Genomic DNA, 22,516 nt, shown 5'->3' with positions numbered 1-22,516 from the left:
GATTTTTATTTTCAGCAAGCTTTTTGACAAACGCATCTAATGGAGGGAGTCTTTCTTTCATCCAAATATTTTTGTTGTTGATTTCGTTTTTCATCGATTTAAGCATCCTACGATTTTTGTATATCTCGGCTTTATCGCTGAAGTGAACAAATTTGACAATGATTGAAGGCATTAAATTATCTTGCAGGGGTACGGGTCCCCGAAGTATATGGTATGCTTTTAATCTCGATTCCGAAATCGTAATATCAGTTTTCTTGTACATTTTATTGAGGAAAACAAGAAGCTGAGGTAGAAAAGTCTCCTCATGTCGAGCATCACAGGTCGGGTTATCGATAATAATAGAATCTTTACTGGTGTACCTTTCTTGCTCCCTTAATCTGTTGTCAAGACCTGATACAAAGTCCCATAATTCAGCAAACCTCTGAGTACATTGGTCTTGATGCTCCTTTAGTTGTTGTACAACACCCAGCACAGCTGCTTTTGTAGCCTCATCAGTGATTCCAGCAATGAGAGCATCAATAGATTTCATGGGTAATTATGAAATTGCAAAAAAAAAAACAGTTTAAATGAGCAAACTTGTCTATAAATTGAACAATCAATGGTGTTTTGAATTTCAGCACTTGATGTTTTTGAACGCAATCGGTCACTTAAAAGTTAAGCTAGAGCGCAGCCGACCTCTAAAAGCGCAATCATCTTCTCATTGCCTAAGTGGCCTAAAAGTAGCCTAAGTGTACAAAAAATTAAAATCAATCCAAATAATTTCTCCCAGACATTTCACTTTGTTGCTGGACAACTTTGTTTGTCCAGCAATGCTCTGCTGTATGCTAAAAGAGACCGGTTATTCAAGGAGGATTGAGTTTACAATCAAGGATGAGGTCCACGGCTAAAAACAGATATTATCGAACAGGGGTCGCCAACAGGGGGCCAAATCGCGACCTTCTACCATTGTCTAGAAATAGTTTGGGTCGCGCCATCCCTCTAGCCCATACGTATTTTCGGTCTGTTCGGTCTGATTCGTACCTTATTTCGGTCTATCCCATTCCTCAATTTCTGTCTGTTCGTTCTGGCCTATATCCAATTTTTGGTCCGGTCCGTACCCATACTTTGGTCTGCTTGGTCTCGACAAAGCTTTTTCTAGTATGACCCCAAAGAAATTTGTTTTTTAACCTCTTTGAAGAGGTATTAAGGAAGCTAATGCTAATCAGCGTCCAAACAAACTATTTGTTTTGATCAAAACCCAGAAGTCCGAATCAAAACTAAAGCTAGTACTCTGCATCTAAAGTCAACTGATTGCTTCTGTTGGCTCTGCTTGCTTTTATTCTTATTCTTGGTGTTCTTGGCTAGCCTCGTGATTATTGATTTTGTTTTCAATTTAGCATATGTGGCAAGATATAAATAATAAGGAAGTGTAAAAATAAGAAAAGGAAAAAAAGGAAATTGGTAGTGGTGCGCCTCGTTTGATCATTAGCCGTAGAAAAGTGTAATTATGCTTTTGAAATTAATCGTTAGGACGCGCTGAAATAAATTGATGGAAGGTAAGAAAAAGTGCAGTTGCAACAGTTAATAGCTGAAAAAAAACACAATTAATTTAATTAGACTAGGAAAGTATAGTAAAGAAGAAAGAATAAAAAGCAGTAAAAAGTGTTATGTTAACCTAACCCTTAAAACCACTGATCCAAAACTCGCTTAGCACTAAATTTTGCCGTTAGTTGTATAACTATAACTTAACTGTGATAAAAATATCAGTGTAATGAATGTGGAAAATAGGAATGCTGTCTTGGTTGAAAAAAAAACTAATCAATTAAATTTTTCCAAAAGATAAAAGCTGCAAAATCTGTTTGTATTTTTCCGCATGTTTCCCACAGCTAAGCCCCGAATTTACTAGTTGAGTGGCTGGCTTAGCTGCAGGATTTGCAGGATTAGTAGAGAACACCTTATTTGTTTGTTTTGTTTGACTTTTGCCCAGAGTTAACAAAGCAAGCGGTTGATAGCTGTTTTACGATAGAGGAACTAGATTTTAGACGAAATAAATAAAAATAAGAACAGAAGACTGCGAGCTTTTGCTCTGACTCGAACCATCTCCCACTGTTGCATTCATTTCGTTGCAAAATTGTTAACATTTTGGCAAATATGCTCTGATTGTTGTTGATGTCGGCAGTATTTTAACGTCATTAGTCCATATGGCAATCTTGTTGGAATTAAATGCACAGAACAAAATGCAAGTAGGCTTTTTTCGCTGTCACTCTAATCAACCGTTTATATGGCAGTTATTGCATTAGTTTGCCATAGCTACTGAGCCAATCCGTACTCTTGGAGTTTTTGCGTGGCCACTTCTGACCTGTCCTACATTAGCATGACAGATGGTCCAGTGTAATTTCATAACTGTTTTTGGGGCGTTGTTTCTTTTTCTTGATGATTTTAAAAATTGATTCGATCTTGTTTTATTTTGCGCGTTTCAGGTAATCATTTACTAGTCTGAACTCAAATTCCCTTACAGCAGTTATATTGGTGTTGGAGCTGAGCTTAAGGAATAAAAAAATGCGTAGGACGAAAACTATTACTGTACTCTGTTTTTATCCGGATTATCCATCCCCCTAGCGAGAAACTGTCTATAGCAAATCAGAAACAGCCACGTATGCCACGTCAGCACAAAAATTGTTAACAAACTGAACAAAAATAAGAACTAACAACTCAATGCCTTGTCAGCCTAGCAACTCGAGCTAGCAAATAAACTCAGCAATAAAATTGTTGAAATAATATAGTCTTGAGCAGTATATTTGTTACTGCGTCTTGCTAAAAGCAATCCCTGGAGCAGTATATTTGTTAAAATTAAACTGTGTCTTGATAACGAAAATTTGTCTTGAGCAATATTATATAAAATATTGTGTCTTGTATCGAAAACGTCTCGAGCAGTGAATTCAATTTTCTGTGTCCTGATTTCCAGTCTTCAACTCGTGAGTACTCTGCGAAAATCGCAACACACACACCTAGGATTAAGTTAGAAACCAATTTTCATAACACTTCTTAGGCATATATTTTGCCTTAGATTTGTTTCATCAAAACGATTGGACTGGTAAACATAAAAAGATCCCGTATTGTGTGATCTGTGGACCCAGTTCAATTGAAAGGAAAGCCTAAACTAAGTTACGAACTAAAATAGTTAATTCAACGGTAAGTACAGCAGAGTGGATATACAGTTACAACAGCAAACTGCATAAACGAAGTATCCGGACAGATTTTGTAACCACTCAGAACGAACTGGGCGGTGTAAAACTTTCTTTGTGAAACACAAGGAGAGCAGCCGTTACATTTGGTCCGCCGACCCCGACAGTGGAATAAACTGCTGTCCAACCCAACAGTCGAAGTGACGAAGTCATTGACGAACGAGAACAAAACACAACGAGCAATTCAACAACGCAAAGCTAATTAGGCAAAGCAGATAGGAACGTTGAAAAGCATAACTTAATTAAAGCAAACAAACAAAGGAGCTGTAGAGATTCAAGCTGCAGTCCCGAAGTACACAAGAAGTGACTCCGTCACAGAGTCAAAGCGTTTTGGATCGACAGATCAACAACTTGCGAAACAACTGGATTGAGAAACATGAAGAAGGTTTTGAGCTCATTAAGAATCGAGATCGACCAAGCAAGCTCAAGACTCTTTATCAGCAGATACTGCAATTGGACGACAGCGTTCAAAAACTCGTGAATAAGAAAACTGAGACTCTCCGAGACCCAGATATTTCTTTAAAACGCAAACTTGAGACAGAAAAATACTTTCAATATTTGAACGCAGAGTGGTTGCCGTATATCCACGGAGAGACAAACATGTCAAGCCAGAAAAGCCAGTCAACTCTTCAAGCCAATGAAGAGCAACCGCCTGCGAATAATGTGCATCAGATAGATCAAAACGTTGGAATTCCAGAGTTTAACCAAAACCATGATAGCACAAGCTATGCAGCGACGAATACGGTTACACGAATCGTGCAGACAATCAACCAGGATACAGAGAACGTTTCGGAAACATCTTCAGTGAAACGTCGGGTTGAAGAACGAATGAAGGAATTTGAATTTGAAATCGAAAGAAAGTTGCAAATCGAACGAGCAGCAATTTGATCGAAAGAGGTTGGAGCTAGAAATGCAAATGAAAGAACTAGAGATGCAACATCAGCTTCGGCAAAAGGAGGGAGACCTAGAGCGCCAATGGCAAAGAACAGCATTGGAAAAAGATGACTTACGTTCTCAATCGACTAAGGCGTATGACAAGTCACCTTTCAATTGGACCCCAAAAGGGAGAGATGTCTCCGAGTGGGCGAATTCGATGAACGACACGCGAACACCAATTCGACCAAGAGCTCGCCTCGACGTCAGCCCTGAATGGAATAAGCATAGGCATTACCCATTGTACCAAAACTCTCGTGAACGCTCAGCAAGTGTTGAAGAGCAGGATGCATCGCCGATAGCTGGAAGGCACTAAAACATTGGACATTCAAGCAGTAGTTTGCCGAAAATGAGGTTGAACAGGTTTGACGGAAACCCGCTGGAGTGGCCTGAGTGGTCTAGCATGTTCATAGCAACAGTAGATAAACGCATCATTCCCGACTCAGAGAAAATGAGCCATTTGAAGACACTGCTAACAGGCAAAGCAAAATCTGCAATCTCGGGAATGGGCTATTCTGGAAAGTTTTATAGGGCTGCCTGGAACATTTTAGAAAGAAAATTTGGAAGACTGCATGTAATTATAGATGCGCAGCTTGAGAGCCTAGGAAAAGCTAATCAAGCCAAACCTCATGATTCAACAAGCCTGATTAATTTTTCTGTTATTGTATCTAACTTCGTGAACGTGCTCAAAGAGTACAAACATATTGGTGATTTGCAATCAAGTTCGACATTGTACATGGCAGTTGATAAGCTACCTCAAGTTCTTAAAGAAAAATGGTGGTTCTACGTCGATGACAAAGACGAGGAATGGCCGGATCTAATCATGTTTGAAAAACCGCTATCAGGAATGGCGTTCATGCATGAAGGGTTTTCATCGTTTAAAGGGGAACAGAAAGAAGAAAACCGACGCAACACAAATAGAGAAAAACGAATCTCGAAGACATCGAACTTCAGTGCAAGTTCAAACCTGCAAGAAACCAAGCAGACGCAAAACAACCACTGTACACTAGCCGATGGCACTCATAAAATATGGAACTGTCCAATATTTAAGAATATGAAAGTCACCGATCGCTATGCAGCAGTGAGAAAAGAACGCTTATGTTATGGATGTCTGGGGAAAGGGCATGCAATCAAAGATTGTAAAGTCCACCCGTGCGGTACAAATGGATGTACCAAAAAGCACAACAGACTGCTACACTCAGAAAACCAAATGGAGGAGGGTAGTCACGCAGTTAACGTAAGCGCAGCAACAATCAAACAGAGTAACCAAGTTACTAGTTTTCTTCAAATAGTTCCGGTATGGGTTCAGAGTGGTGGTAACAGGTTGACTACCTACGCTTTCCTCGATAGTGGTTCAACAGTATTGTTCATCGATCAAAGCGTTAAGGATCAACTACAATCCAAAGGCACGGACGTTACCTTGAACATAGCTGACATACATGGGACGCAATATTTGAGGACAGAGAAGGTTCCTATCACACTAAAAAGACTACATTCAAGGTGCATTCGATTGAAGCGTTTGCACACCCATCAATCTCATTGGGAAACACAACATATGATTACAAGGATCTGAAGAACAAATTAAGACACCTGAATGTTCTCACTAACAGAGCATTCAACCTGATGGAGGTAGACATCATACTTGGACAGGATGCCTACGAAATTCAACGTCCATTGGACTATAAGATTGGAACACGAAGTGAGCCTTTTGCCGTCTTAACAGAATTAGGATGGGTAGTCAGTGGTCCCCTGACAGGCAATAGAAGTCAAAATGTCTGTCATTTTGCCTTCACAGAAGATGTGAAAGTGGCAGAAAATATCCAATCATGGTGGGACATAGAAACCTATGCTTCCAAAATAAATGTTGTAAGTCAATCAAAGAAAGAGCAGCAAGCTCAGAAATTTCTAGAGAGCACGACAAAGTTTGCAGGCGAGCGGTACGAAGTGGACATGCTCTGGAGTGAACCAGAACCCAATCTCCCAAACAACTACGGCTCAGCCATTGGTCAGCTCTACTTACTGGAACGAAGATTCCAACGAGACCCAAAGTTAAAGGACTTGTATCAACAGTCAATTGATACAGATCTTGAAAAGGGATTTGTGAAGATCCTTGGCAAATCGGAAGTCAAAGGCACTTTCGGAAAGGAATGGTATTTGCCACACCATCCAGTACTAAACCCCAACAAACCGGGTAAAGTTCGCCGTGTTTGCAACGCTGCAACAAAATACAAGGATGTATGCCTAAATGACAAGTTGTTAGCCGGACCCGATCTGCTACACGGGTTGATCGGAACAATATTCAGATTTCGAGAAGGACCAATTGCCTTAACCGCAGATATTGAATCAATGTTTCTTCAAGTGCAAGTTCCTGATAGGGATAAAAGCTGCTTGAGATTCCTGTGGCGACCAACAATGAACGAACCTGTGCAAATTTACGAGTATCAGCGTCATGTTTTCGGAGCAAAGAGTTCACCAACATGTGCCCACTACGCTCTGAAGCGAGTAGCGATCGATAACGAAAACGAGTTCCCAATTGCAGCAAAAACAATCCAAAACAACTTCTACATGGACGATTTCATCAAGTCAATCGAAACACCTGAAGAAGCAATCAAGGTCTTCAAACAACTGCAACTTCTTCTCTCAAAACATGGATTTGAAGTGAAGAAGTGGATCACCAACAGCGACGTGGTAACCAACGCAATCCCAGAGGACTTAAGGTCAATCAGCAAAACAAAGCAGGTTGAAGTAAAACCCAGCCAGGAAGGGCCATCGGTGCTTGGGCTTCAGTGGACGATTACCGATGATAGTCTACAGGTTTGTAGAGGTACAAGCAAAGAAATTGAGACCCCAATCACCCAACGGAAGATCTTATCTCTAGTTTCTTCAGTGTTTGATCCTCTTGGATTGTTTGCACCATTCAGTTTCCATATGAGACGACTACTGAAGAGCGTCTGGACCAAAAATGGACAACATTGGGACAACTCAGTAGAACCTAACGAAGAAGAAGAGTTTCTGAAGTGGAAGGCGCAGCTTCCAGAATTAGCAGAAACCAGCATTGATAGAAGATACTTCAGCACAGCCAAGGACAAAAGGGGAACTTCATGTGTTTGCCGACGCATCTGAAGACACAATGCGCGCTGTGGCATACCTACGTTCAAAGCCCAAAGAATACTCAGCAGACTTAGCATTTGTAATAGGAAAGTGCCGAGTCGCATCGATGCGACACCTTTCCATACCACGCTTGGAAATACAAGCAGCAGTGATGGCGGTGAGACTTAAAGAACAGATAGTGAAGGAACACGAATGGAAGATTCACAGTTGTAACTTTTGGGCAGACTCCACTACTGTTCTGCAATGGATTCATAGCTCCCACCGTAAGCAACAGGTGTTTGTTGCAAACAGAGTGGCTGAGATTTTGGATACAACTACAGTTTCACAGTGGAATCATGTGAGTGGTATTAACAATCCAGCTGACATCGGGACACGAGCGATCAAGGTTTACGAACTTAAGAGAACCGAATGGCTCACTGGGCCGGCCTGGTTGAAGCAACGAGAGAACGAATGGCCTGAACAGTTGAATTTAACATTTGCTTCAGACGAACAAAACGACGAAATGGTCTTCTCAGCAAAGGTTGAAGAGAAAAAGCCGATGATTCAGTGAAAACGGTTTAGCAGTCTCAATCGACTAGTAAATACAATGGCATACGTAAAGCGCGTATTTATAAAACACAAACTGGCAACAAAAACACTAAGTGTTGAAAAAAGAGAGGGTGCACAAGAAAGCATCTTCAGACTACTACAGCGAGAACAGTTTGCTGAAGAGATGAAATCTCTCAAGGCTGAAAATGAAATTCCAAAAAACAGCAAAATCCTCCAGTTTTCACCATGCATTGACCAGCCATGACTTATTCGTGCCCAGGGCAGAATAGGTAAAAGTCAATTGAATTTCGAAACCAAGCATCCAATACTGTTACATTGGAAGCACCATGTAGTTGAATTATCCTTGCAAAAATAACATAAGAATAATCATCACGAAGGTACTGAACATGTCAGAAACATAGTTCAGCAGAAATTCTGGATCCTAGGCATACGAAATGCTTTGAGATCGATCAAAAACAAATGCATTAGATGTCGAAAGGGAAGATCCCAAACAAAGGCACCAGTAATGGCAGATCTACCTGAAGAACGATTAGTCGCATCAACAGTATTTTCGAATGTGGGCGTAGACTATTTCGGACCATTCACAGTAAAGATTGGTCGAAGAAACGAAAAGCGTTGGTGCTGTCTATTCACATGCCTTACTGTACGTGCGGTACATATAGAGATTGTACCGAAACTAGACACTGATAATTGTCTGAACGCAATTATGAGATTCATTGATCGAAGAGTCAAACCGGTCAAAATGATTAGTGATAACGGGACAAACTTCGTTGGAGCCGAAAGAGAATTGGCAGTGTATATAGCAGCATGGAACAAGGTGCGAATTGAAGAACATCTGATTCAACAAGGTATCAGATGGAAGTTCAACCTGCAGCACCACACTTTGGAGGAGTGTGGGAAAGACTGGTTAGGAGTTGCAAGAAGGCAATGTACGCAGTGCTGGGTAATCGATCAGTCACGGAAGATGTTCTGGCAACCACGATGTGTCTTGTTGAACAGACGCTGAATGCTAGACCCCTGACACCGGTCAGTTCTGATGCTACGAATTTAGAAGCTGTTACTCCAAACCATTTCCTATTTGGCAACAAGAACATTTGTTTACCGTATCTACCGTGCGCACAGCAATTTGTTGATCATAGAAAGTTCTTCCGACAAACACAAGCTTACGCAGACCTCATCTGGGACAGATTCCGTAAAGAGTACTTGCCGACGTTGAATAGTCGAAAGAAATGGCAGAACACAACGGACAGAAGTCTTCAGCAGGGTGATCTTGTGTGGTTAGTTGAAGACAGTGACAAACGTGGATATTACAATCTGGGTCGAATAACCGAAACCTTTGAAGGGTTCGACGGAGTGATTCGATCAGCGAAAATCCGAACAAAAGATGGATACTACAAGAAGCCCGTAGTGAAGCTCGCTCCAGTACTACCAACTGACGATGATGTTTTCACGAAGGAAAACAGGGCCGGCGATGTTGGAGCTGAGCTAAAGGAATAACAAAATGCGTAGGACGAAAACTATTACTGTACTCTGTTTTTATCCGGATTATCCATCCCCTCTAGCGAGAAACTGTCTATAGCAAATCAGAAACAGCCACGTATGCCACGTCAGCACAAAAATTGTTAACAAACTGAACAAAAATAAGAACTAACAACTCAATGTCTTGTCAGCCTAGCAACTCGAGCTAGCAAATAAACTCAGCAATAAAATTGTTGAAATAATATAGTCTTGAGCAGTATATTTGTTACTGCGTCTTGCTAAAACCAAACCCTTGAGCAGTATATTTGTTAAAATTAAACTGTGTCTTGATAACGAAAATTTGTCTTGAGCAATATTATATAAAATATTGTGTCTTGTATCGAAAACGTCTCGAGCAGTGAATTCAATTTTCTGTTTCCTGATTTCCAGTCTTCAACTCGTGAGTACTCTGCGAAAATGGCAACACACACGCACACACCTAGGATTAAATTAGAAACCAATTTTCATAACACTTCTTAGGCATATATTTTGCCTTAGATTTGTTTCATCAAAACGATTGAACTGGTAAACATAAAGAGATCCCGCATTGTGTGATCTGTGGACCCAGTTCAATTGAGAGAAAATCCTAAACTAAGTTACGAACTAAAATAGTTAATGCAACGGTAAGTACAGCAGAGCGGATATACAGTTACAACAGCAAACTGCATAAACGAAGTATCCGGACAGATTTTGTAACCACTCAGAACGAACTGGGCGGTGTAAAACTTTCTTTGTGAAACACAAGGAGAGCAGCCGTTACAATTGGTCTCCTCATGGAGTTTTTTTAACACTCTACCAGCGGGGTTTTTTCATACAAATTCTTAATACTCTATTTTTGCTAGTTGCTTGTTGTATAAAACGAGAACCCATGATTTATACAAAGTCAGCAAGCAGTAGTCATCAATGTTGGTCTGACTGAGCCGTCACAGTTGGTAGATTCTTTCGCTTGCTCTTGCCACCAATCTTTGCAGTGTTCGTTCCACTTTAGATATCGTGTAAGGGTTACGTCAAAAAAATTGTTTCAACTTGCGACTTTAATTCGTTTACCAGCGATGAACAGATCTAGACTGGAACCTTTCTTTGACGGGTTTTTAAAATTGCAAATAAATTGTTCTGCCAGGATTTATTCTTATTTTCAGTTTTCTTACCATTCGATCAATTTGTCAATTGAATATTGAAGTTTCAGTTGGATTATTTTACAGGAGCTCGACCTGTAGAATAATTCTCCAAAAAAATACTTGAGCCCTGATATGACCTTTTTTTAAACAGCGGGCAATCTTTAGCACCTAGTAACATATTGATAGATGATTAAACTTACACTGAATTTCGATTACTGAAAACTCTCTGGTTCTTGGTTTCGATTTTTTTATTGCAAAACAGTCAAAAATAGTGTACGTTAATTTTTGGTTCTAAACTTTGAAATGCATGAATTTTAAATCTTTTATTGTAATTCTTCATCTGTACGTCGGTCTGGCCCAGGGTAACCAAAGTTTGTGCAATCTGGCCCAGGGTTGTCAAAGTCTGTTCGTTCTGGTCCAGTGTTGACAGAATCTGTTTGGTCTGTCCATACCTGATTTTTGGTCTGCTAGGTCTGGACCCGCAGTTCGCGACATAAGTCCGTCGGGCCCATACATGTCTTGGGTCGCGGACCTCATCAAGGGAAAACTCAGTACTTCAACACATCATGGTATCCAGAAAACAAAACAGAAGACACGAGAGTTTTATATGGAACAAAGTTGCACATATTAGCACGCCTTCTCATTGTAATTTAATACTTACTCACAAAAATAATATTTGTTAATATTTTGAATTAAAAATCTATATCAATTTTCCAAGCGCTCTGGAAAGTTAGGCGATTCACCGGCGTCAACAACTGGGCGAACTGTTGGTGCCAAATCTCACTACAATTGCCCATTTTGGTCCGTTCAACTGTCGTTTGCAGATCAAATTTTACGACCTATTTAGAAACAGACATTGAATTGTTCATTAAGTGTTGCCATTAAGTGTTGCCATTAAGTTAACATTAAGTGTTGCCATACCGCATGAACAAAATGCGATGAAACATTATTTTGTTCGATGTTGAATTTCGCACCCGAAAAAAAAGAACTCGGCGAGCGTGCTGCCAGTATGAGGATGGCTAATAAAAAATCAAGTAATAATTACTGGTAAAGATACTATACAAAGTAAACAAATAAATGGGCCCCAAAAAGGCTAACTGATACCAAAAACTAGTGACAGACGGAAAATAATAGAACAATATTAAAATATTGTCCGTCCTCCAAATATAGCCACCTTTTAAGGGAAGTTTTTAGCTGTTAACAGTGCGGTCTGGAAATGAATCGAGCTTTAGATAAACGGTCATTGAACTCTCTACTGTATTTGTTTCTTACAATTAAGACCCGGAATAATCTTAGCTGTTGCAACCAATTCGAAGCTCTCCTTATGACTGGTATCTCCTTCTTTGCGTGCCATATCATCTGACATCAGCGACCAATTCTCTCTCTTTCTCTCAGCCTCTTGAAAACTTCAGTGGTTGTGGCACAATTCGTGGCGGCTTTCATCTGATCCATGAACTTCAATCTTTCTCGACATCGAGATTTCTTTTCTATAATCTTCCCAGTCATCACTTGATATTCAATATTTTGTTTTCTCATCACGTGTCCGAAAAAATGAACTTGTTGCTTGACAATAAAATTCAATAGGCATCGCTGCCCTCCTGCTCGGACCAGCACTTCTTCGTTACTGACTTTATCAGTCCACTTGATTCGCAGCATCATGCGGAGGAAACACATTTCCAGAGCCGCCCTATGCCGTCGATCTGTTTCAAAAATCGTCCATGATTCGCATCCATACAACAGAACGGGAAGGACGTAGCAGGGTCAGAGTCGAAACGTCATTTCCAAATCCAGCTTGGGGTTGCATAGTAGCAATTTCATCTTGAAGAGAAGTCATCTTTTGGTCTGGCTAAATCTGTTTCAGAGTTTCGATATTACCATCACTTCTGTCTTTTTGGCGTTGATTTGCATATCAAACTGTTTGCATTTCACGTTGACAACGTCCAGAAGATGTTGCGATTCTCTCTCTGAGATGGCTAGAAGAACTGTGTCATAGGCGTAACGGATGATGGTTGGACTCAAACCACTGACCACTACTCCGCGACAACCATCTGTTTCACGCAGAATTACCCCTGAGTAATATGAGAACAGCTCTGGCGACATCACACAGCCTTGTCAAACACCTCTACTGGTTCAGATATCTCGTTGTCAAGTCGAACGACAACTTGCTTATGAAAGTACACGTTCTGGATTATCCTGAGATTTTTGTCCGTTGTATCCAAGTCGGACAAGAGTTCAAACAAGATGTTATGTTGGACTCTGTTTATTCGATCTAGCAAAACCTTAAAGAAGATTTTCAGGATGTCTTTCAATAGACTGATTGTTTGAAAATTCCCACAATCAAAGGCTCTGACTTTCTTTGGGATTGGAACGAAAATTGAGTCCATGATCTCCTGCGCTACAGTTCCGGAGTCATACCATTCGTTAAACAATTTGCACAAGGTTGCAACCCCATTATCTTCTAAGAGCTTGTAAGGATCTGCTGGTACAATATCGCACCCCCTCGCTTTCCCATTGGGCACTTTCTTCAAACTCTTCTCAGCTCAATCGACCATAATTGGCTCACCTGTAACTTCACCGTTGAATTCAATTGTCACAGGATTGTGATCACTCCCACAGTCTGGCCCTGGAAATGTGGTGCAGTTGGTAAATAAATTTTTAAAACGGTCATGTATGCATACATATTCTATTTGATTTCGTGCACGGTCACCTGGGCTCTGTCAAGTGTACAGCCGTCGCTTAGGTTTTTGAAACCAGGTGTTGGTGATGTTGAAGGGAGGTACCAAACTTCTCACCGCGCACTTTTTTTTCTCCCAGGCCGTATCGTCCGATGGCTTTGCTCGTCTGACCGGTATGCTTACATCAAATAGCTGTACATGAAAATAACTGTCATGGTTTTCATGTTAACTTTCACGAGATATGTTGATCTCTGTTTAAAGTAAGAAGACATCTGAAATGACATTCAAGCAATGCCTCTAACAATCAATCTAATCGGAGAATCTAATTTATTAAACGGATATTTATTGGGGTAAATGGATTTAGAAAGGAGGAACAATTGTTTCATGAATTTCAACTTCTGATTCAAAGCAAATAAGTCAGTTTGTTTTCCTCTTGTTTTCAGTATGCTCAAAATCCGATCAAAGCGGTGCACGCAATCTACCCGTGGTACTACATTCTGGATGATCTGCCCTCGGCTTTTCAGTACTTCGTCGACCCCGCAGGTATTTTGCACCCCAATTAATTAGTTGCAACAACCCTTTTAACAAAAAACGATCCAGCCGCTTAACTCTCATCTGTTACACTGTTCATCAAAAAAAAATATACAAACTATATATGACCCACTATGACTACGAAAAAAAAAATTCTGAACGCGTTGCAGAATTTAATGATTCTTTTGGGAGTAAGGTGGGGTTTTGTATATTATCCTTGCACGATACCATAAGAGATCATACAAACCATATATAACCTAGTATGATTACTATCAAAAGACTAAGAATTTTGTAAGATGAGCAACCATAACTATAGAGCAGTTTGGATACTATATTCTGCTGTCACGCATCTGACACGTTTTCTTAAAATTAAAAATTAAAGGCGCTGAAGAGTTACCAAACCCATATAAGAATGAAGCTGAAGAAGTGTATATGTCAGCAATTCATTCGGCGCTTTTCAGTACATGAAACCAAGCAAGGCTTTTTTAAAATTATTTCCCCGCGTTTGCGCTCTGAAGTGCAATTACCTCGACGCTAAATCTATGCTATTTTCGAACAATTGCCATCTGTTGGCTGAGGTCAAATGTCATTCGGGGTGGAAAAGTCCGCAGGCTTATTTTGTATTCAAGTCCAGTTTAAACTAAACGGAAATTGCTGATTGTAGAGCTGATTGCATGTTTTTGTCAGTTTTATCCGCAACCGACTTGTAAATTTCAGGTCTATATAGTCGACTCAATGTTATCTCTTCAAAATTTTGCTTTCAATTTTTATGTAATTTTATGTAATGTAATATCGGCAAAAGTGTTTTTTCAAAGATTTTATTATCATGTATTCAGAAAAGTTGATTATTACTCGGTTATTACCAGTTATTACCGGTTATTCCTACCTTAATTGCCTATTACCTAGCAGGAATTTAACGGGAAAACTATTAATTGCAATTTCAAGAGAAAATGCTTAACCCCGACCCCCCTTCCCCCTCCTCCAACCTCACTCAGCAGTCCGTTTGTATTCAAGAACAGAAGCGTTTGGATAGTTTGGTTAACAATAGCATCTTGATGCTCAACCAAAATTTTGAAGTTACATTCGAAAATTTCATTTTTTTTTCTGAAAACTCTATGAGCATTATGAAAAACTCAAAACATCCAATTTTCAGAGAAAAAACGCTTTCTGGATTTATACTGCACATAATTGGTTAACAAAGTACCATTAGGTCACTCTGAGTCAGTACTGAATCGTCGATACACTATTGGAATATACTGATTCAGTACTGACAGTCTATGACACTCGGGTCCGGGTGACCTTTATAACCGAGAAACGTTGTTTTGGGTGTAATCTGTCTCCAAAGTCCTTAAAAAATTTTTCTTCATTTGTAGATTGACAAAGAAGTTGTTGATTTGCAGGTGTTCTCAATCAAGGAGATATTGCACGCTTCATGAGTTTCTACTTCCTGGGCGACGCCTCCTGTATCGAAACGAAAGTCTTCAATAAACACATGACCCTACAAGTGTTGCACAAATTCAGGCATAAAGTCAAGTATTTAGGCCTTGAGGAGTTTGCTGACTATGTGAAGATACTAACCGATACGTGGAAGGCTTCACGTCATTTGACAGCTGAAGATACCGATGAGCACAGGAAATGTGCAAATAGATTCGAGAAGTTTTTACTGGATTACAGAAACAACTTGATTTTTACACCCGTGGAAACACTAAAGCTCTTCGAACGCACAAATTTTAACATCTACAGTTGTCAAGTTGATTTGTTGAGAGATGAATCTTATCTGATGGATATGATGTTAAACGTGACGGGAGTGAAGCACAGCCACTTTAGTATTGGGAATTGTTACCATGGATCTTTCAGTGACAACACAAAGGGAGGAATCACTCTGCGAAAAAAAGTTATTGAAACCATGAACAAAATATGAAACAACGGGCACCTCATCCTCTGTTTCTCCACGCTACATCTGGAGACCCGTTTTCAGCCAGAAAATTTGGAGCAACTTTACCAAACAAAAAAATCTTTTCATTTTGTGAAGCCCAACTTGTAGAACTGGTCTTATTGACTTCTTCCGAAACTCACGCGCTAAGATAATACGCAATGATTTGCTAATGCTTTGGCGATAACTTTGAAAAAAAGACAACAAATTCAATCTGGGCCTAAATTGAGTGAAAAATATTTTGAAACCGATTCTCTTAGTTTTAATTAACGTAACTTAGCTCAGCACATTGTTATTATTAATAGCCGCCCTCATCTTCTCAGCCGGCTATTATAGCGCACCTATTTTTTACGACTCGAAGAGGAGTATTGGTTTTCTCTCGGTTTTTTTTTACAGGAAGTAGATTTGTTCACGCGGCATTTTGACCTAAAAGCGAAAGTGAGAAAAGCTGTCTTGGTGAACAGATTTTCGCTAAGCGAGAGAAGCTTTTGGATCATGCGCTGCGTTTAGTGAATGACTTTTTGACTTTGAGAAGTAGATTTTGACTGAATCTCACATATAGATAACCGTTTTTATCCGTTTTTTCGTCTAAGTGGCACAATTTTTTTCCTTTTAATTTGGTTTCTTGTAGAAATAAATTTTATTCGATACTATATTGAAATGTCAACCTCGGAAATTGATGCCACAGTGTTTTGCAGAGCCTGAAAATGCGTTTCAAATTGAAAATTGGCGCATATTTCTTGATTTTTTAGTTAATTTTTGCCTTTTTTTTTAAATTAATTTCTTCATTTTTGGATCTTTTTGTCAACCGTCTTTTTGTCAAAAATCAGTCAATATGGCAACTTCTCTTTGATAATTTATATACTGAACGCCTCTTTCTACCTCGATGTAATTTTGTTTCATGAAATTGTACATATGCTAGTCCGATTTTGGTAGTTTTTTTCCGATTTTCGTCAGTTTTTTGTTTGTATTTCGGTTGTAATTGATAGAAATCGTTTTTTGTGCAACATGTGGGACTTCAATTTTGGTTCAATAAAAATTGAATCAGTTTTTGGCGTTAAGTTTTGAAAAAACAGTTAAAACTTTTTCATAAATGCAGTCTGAACTTAAAAGTTCTTTGACCATTTTCTTTGCAAAATGTTTCAATGTTTCGTATTTATGAATTCTGCTTTTTCCTATTTTTTGTTCTCTTCAGGAGGATAGATCTTTGTATCGGATGACTACTTATCTTTTCTATGTCTTGAATGCTGAACAATGAAATGTATTCGTTTTTTTTGAATTTTTTAAACTGATTTTTATCTTTCAAAAATTAAGAATGTCTTTTTGTTACGGTGTTCATTACATTGTGCCCATATTCTTTACATTTTAGTTAGTATCTTTCTAGCTTTGTCCTGGCACCTACATTTATTTTGGGTATATTGGTTTTTAAGTTGTAAAAAATGAATGATTTCAGCGTTTTCTTAGATTTTCGTCATTTCTTTGGTTTGCAATTGATTTCATTCATTATAAGGCAGTACTGAGAGTTTGATGGCAAACCACTTATGACTATTTACTGCAGCTTTCTTCCGGCCTTGGTATTAATTTAAACGACTTTTTTGCCTTTGAATATTCTTCTGCTGCTTATGTCTTTTCTATGATCAATTTTATTTTTGATTTGGTATGAAATCATGTTGCCTAGCATATGTACAACATAATCAGGTGTGTGTTGTTTTTTGTCTTAATTGCAGTGATTAAAAGTGTAATTATAGATGTTTTCTGCTTCTTAAAATTGAGGGTTCTTTTTTGAAAAGATTTAACTTTCTAATTTAACTTTCTTAAGTTTCTAAGATTTTTATCTCCCTTTTGCTTTCGCGATCTTTTTCAGATTAGAATCATGAATTATTTGAGGGCAATTGATAACCTTGTCAGCCTTTTCAGACTATCAGGTTTTTGACCACCTTAATTATTTCGGATTTTTTAACTTTACCAAACATTTTCAATAATACATTTTGCTGCTTTTTGTTTCTCTTGGTGACAGTGGTTTAAGTTTCACCAATTTTTAGAGCAGACCTTGAGATGTAATGAGTTAATGGTTTTATACAAAAGGTAGTGGCTTCCGCTGCAATTACGGTTTTGTTAGTGAAGTTTTGACGCTTCGAGTCGCTTCCGGAATTCTTCCGGCTAGGTTTTGAAACCGATTCTCTTAGTTTTAATTAACGTAACTTAGCTCAGCACATTGTTATTATTAATAGCCGCCCTCATCTTCTCAGCCGGCTATTATAGCGCTCCTATTTTTTACAGTTCAAAGAATTTAAATTGTATTGGGGCGCTGTCTTTTTTTACGACTCGAAGAGGAGTATTGGAGAAGTCCTTTTTTTTAATCAATTTTATTGGAGTGCGGGAAATGAAACGCGTGAAAAAATTTGGAGTGATTTTGGGGCGGAACAAAAGTTTAGAGCGGAGCGAAAAGAGAGTGGTTTTTGTTCATACCGCTGGTTTTGAGAGGGCGAGAATTTGATGTGTAAAAAAATTTTCTCTAAGCGAGCGAAATTTTTTTGTTCACGTGCGAATTAAAAAACGTTTCGCTTTACCTCATTTTGCCGCCTTTTCAACATTTTGCGTGAAATCTTTTTGACTTCTCTAGGCTAGTTTCTCTCTTCTCTCATTCTGCTAAAAGTGATTTTGAACATCAGTTGCTCAGCAAAGCAATTCAAAATGATCAGAGTCAGTATAAAAAATTGAAGTCAGAAGTAGAAACGGGATAAACACATAAAGCCCAATTTTAGATGCCCGCTATTTGAACGTCGTTCCTATAAGTCTTATTTACCATCTCTAATGATTATTGTTATTGATAGTAGCCCATGTAGCCTCTCTCTAAGAAACAGAAGTATGTTCAACTACGAAATGCCATCAAAATAAATCGGACTTAAAAAAATGTTTTTGTACAAAAATCTTTTTTTTTTCAATATCTTCTGTTATTTCAATCCCAATCATGCTTATTGGAATCAACGGCGGCTATTTTCCGGCAATCTGCCGGGTATTTTTCTGTTGCTATTGATACAATACTTCACCTGCAAGCAGCTACTGAACAAAACTCCAAGCACCTGCTCACTTCTGGTGTTACTAAGCAAGTCAGTAAGCAAAATAACCGTTGACATCTCTACAAAGGCCGTATTTAAATATAGAATTTCGACGAATCGATTGCCGAGAAAAGTGAAACAACATTTCAGTGCGTTCACTTAACATAAATTCAACAAATTCAATTAGAAATGATACTTTCACAGCGCGTGGCCAGGCTTCGCGGACCTTGGCCATGTCTCAGCAGCCGTGGAACTTGATATGAATATATCACAACCTAACGCGAGATAAGTCCCCCCCCAAAAAAAAATAATTTTGCTTTTGACTAGTGTCTTTTTCAAAATACAACCAACACTGGCGTCAGTGAAGCCAGCTGATTAGCTTGGTTCTCTTCCGTCCAGCCACAGCACCATCAACACAACCCGCTCACAGCAATGCCGAACAGAACCATGCAATCACCCATTTTGAAAGCAAAAATCAGGGCGATGGGTGAGAGAATTGCCAAGAGCTTGCAAACCATGAGCGACTTGATTGACAATGAAAACATAAAAAAGGCCAAGAACGTTCACCAAAAATGCAGCGGAAACATTTTATAAGTTTGAGGGAACATGTAACGAGTTGATTTTCCCAACATGAAGAAAATCAATTTGAAGAGTACATCAGAAGAAACACTGATGCATGGAACAACATCGCGACGTGACAATTGGGATTCAGAAAAACGCTACAAGAAAACACGACAGCAAACTTCAATACACAAGACAACAAAGAGACAACCAAAGCAGCCAATTCAACAGTGAAGAACTCAGCAACCAACAACAACATCATCAACGTCAGAGAACCTGCGCAACAGTCAACAAAAAACAACAGAAAACCATGTAACAAATAACCAGAAGCGAGTGATTCTGTTGAATGCGACAACCTCAAACAATTTGGTACGATAAACCAGCTTATTCACACAGCCTCAACGAACAGCATACGGGTGCAGTTGAAATAGGGGAAACACAAACATTCCATCAGCCAACAATACAGTCATAGAAATTGTCAACAACGCTTCATCAATCATTTCCAATCTACGCGCCATATGCTGAATCACTTCCGAGGTTGGATCTTATAAAGTTCAACGGTGGTCCGAGCAATTCGGCAGATTTGTATAACCGTTTCACCCTCATGATTGGAGAAAATCAACTCAGTAATGGACAGATTATTAAATATCTGCAGTGACTTGTTATTGGAGAAGCCTAAACAGCAACTAAAGGCTTTGCCTGCAATGCAGACCCGTACAAAGACAAAATTAACGAGTTGAAACAGCGATTTTGGAACGCTAACGTCATCTTCACCCAGTTTCTTAGAGAAGCTAACCACCTACAGGTCACGAACAACATCAATTCTTTGGACAATTGTAAACTTCTCTACCTGCATCAACACCATGAGAAAGACACTGCGAGAACTTATTTTAGAAACAGATCTGATGAGTGCAACAACCTTGAAGCATGCTACCGACAAATTAGTCTACGGCTAAAAGTTCCATTTAAACCAGATTGTATTGCGACGACGAATGCAACAGCCAGCACTTTCAGATATAAATTAACGGCTTAAGGAAATAGCCGAGACGCAAATAGCCGGGGCAGAACACAACTGTTTCAAACCATAAAAGGATGCAACAGCGTCAACCATCAACTATTTCATCGCGCAACGTATCAAATAAGGACAATGGATCAGAGACCTGCGACATTTTATCGGTTGAATCTGCAGAAAGTGCTTGGGAACAAGCCATCGAGCCGACAAAATGTCCTGCAAACACTAATTGCAGAGAGCAAGTATGCGGACAACGACACAACACTATACTACATGCTGACAACAACGGACATGAAGGAAAAGCGATACCACTTGAACAAACAGACTATGAACCACGCAACTCAGGAGGAAAGGAGAATTCGTTTGCAACCATCAACAGCAAAAAAACAAACTCCACAATGGACATAAAAACGGGGACTAAAACAACAAATTTGCTCTAGGTTAAGCCAGATATTTTTCATGAGAAGGAGTATAAATTGCAGAAATCCGCCCTCATTGACCCAGGAAGTAGCTTGACTGTGCTACTGTGCTGTAAAATTGCCGATCAACTACACCTGCAAAAGGGACACGCAAAAAACTTGAGCTAGTAGGATCCAACGGAACAGAAACGATGACATGTTACACAATATCAACAGGAAATGCCTATTTGAAAGAAGACGAGCTCTACAAGCACTAACAAATATGTTTTGCAGAGGACATTAATTTACGAAAAATGAAGGAACAGCCTGGAGACAGGGCCAGAAAATGTTATCAACTGAAGCACGTCAATTTGTCAACTTTAGATAATCTTCCAGTTGCAGTTATGATTTGACAGGACGACATTCTCCTCATTTCACAAATCAAAGCGCATCAAGGACTACCTTCAGCACTAAGATCAAGTCTTTTCAAGCTTAGATGGACAAATTCTTCAGTGTTGGATGACAGGAAAACGCAAAATTTAATGCTGTTTTGATTTGGAGCAATTGCCTTAAACAAGACATCGACCTCAATGAAGAAGTTTAGTTTTTTATTGGTAGAAAGCAAAGAAAATAACCTTGGATTCAAAAATCAAATCCGAATGTGTTTTTAGCCAATGAGATTCTCAAAACAACATGATTGAGACATAGAGATGGACGTTATGAAACAGGACTTCTGTGAAAAGAAGAAAGACGTTTGCCAAAAAAATTGCCAACAAACGACAGAAACAGCCCAAGAAGTACAAGCAATATAACGAGGGTATACACACGGACCTAAAAAATGTGCGTATTTTTGTTGCTATATATTTGATATTGCTAGCGTGCTGATTGTTTTTGAATGTACATTGTACTAGGTTGTGACTTAGTTGACTCAGTAGTTACGGATAATAAGGTTCTCATCTTTCTTTTCCTAACTTTTCTTTTTTCTCTAATATTGCGTAATTTTTTTTTTCATCGGCATTCTTGTCCAATTATCTATTCTGTTAGTTTTTCCTTCAATTGATTTTGCTCACTTCTTTCTATTTAGTGACTAATGTAAGTGACATGTTTCGGGTGGTTGATTTGTTTCGTTTTCGCAGCTGTTTCATTAACTATTTTTTTAACCCTGATTTATCGGTCAAGGTTCCCGTTCCATCTTGCGTCATTCCGTTAGCGTTTCTTTTCCTTTTGTCGTGTTCGTTGTTTCAGATCGGATCGTCCACCCAATTCTGCGGTCCCGGTTGACTCGTTTCCTATTCCGTTGTGCGTCCTGTGCCCATTCTTTCTGTTCTAACCATCTCTTGTTTCGTTGCTGGCCGTCCACCTGGTGCCTCCAATTTATCCGTTTTGTTCACGGTTTCGTTGCGCTTCTTCGGCCTGACGTTTTCCTCCCTTCCGACTCAATTTCATATCCGTCATGCGTCACCGGCCCGGCTTTTCCACCGTGCACTGTTCCAATCCTCATTTCTTTGCGCGTCGCCAACCTGAAAACTCAATATTTTCATTTGTTTTCCGGCGGGTGGGTCAATACTCGACAAACCTTTTTCGGTAGTTTATTGAGCACACTGTCAAGCTGGTAATCGGCATAACCCATAGGTTCTCTACTTTAGAAATCACCGTAACCTCATCTATTGAATTAAACTTCCGGTTGTGTACTTATAAGATCGTGTTTACAATACTAGAAAAATACAAGCTTACGCAGGAAGGTCACAAGTAGGGGCTGAACTGTAACATTATCCATAGTGAGACAGAAATTGCTATCAATAAACATGATGGAAATGTTGATATTAAATGTCCCCGGGTTGAATTTTTCCGCCCAAAATAATGTAAGAGTGGGGCTGCAAAGGGAGGATTTTTT

At 39.2% G+C, this 22,516-nt stretch overlaps 1 pseudogene; it reads left to right on the top strand.

Moving 5' to 3' along the window:
• Positions 1-15,859, top strand: part of LOC142337096 (arylacetamide deacetylase-like) — a 30,581-nt pseudogene extending 14,722 nt beyond the window's left edge.
• Positions 15,860-22,516: the final 6,657 nt, after the last annotated feature.

Source organism: Convolutriloba macropyga, chromosome 3 (assembly GCF_964194025.1).
Source record: "Convolutriloba macropyga chromosome 3, txConMacr16.3, whole genome shotgun sequence".
Classification (NCBI taxonomy): Eukaryota; Metazoa; Xenacoelomorpha; order Acoela; family Convolutidae; genus Convolutriloba; species Convolutriloba macropyga.
The sequence above is the reverse complement of the archived record's forward strand: the minus strand, read 5'-3'. Positions and strand labels throughout refer to the sequence as shown.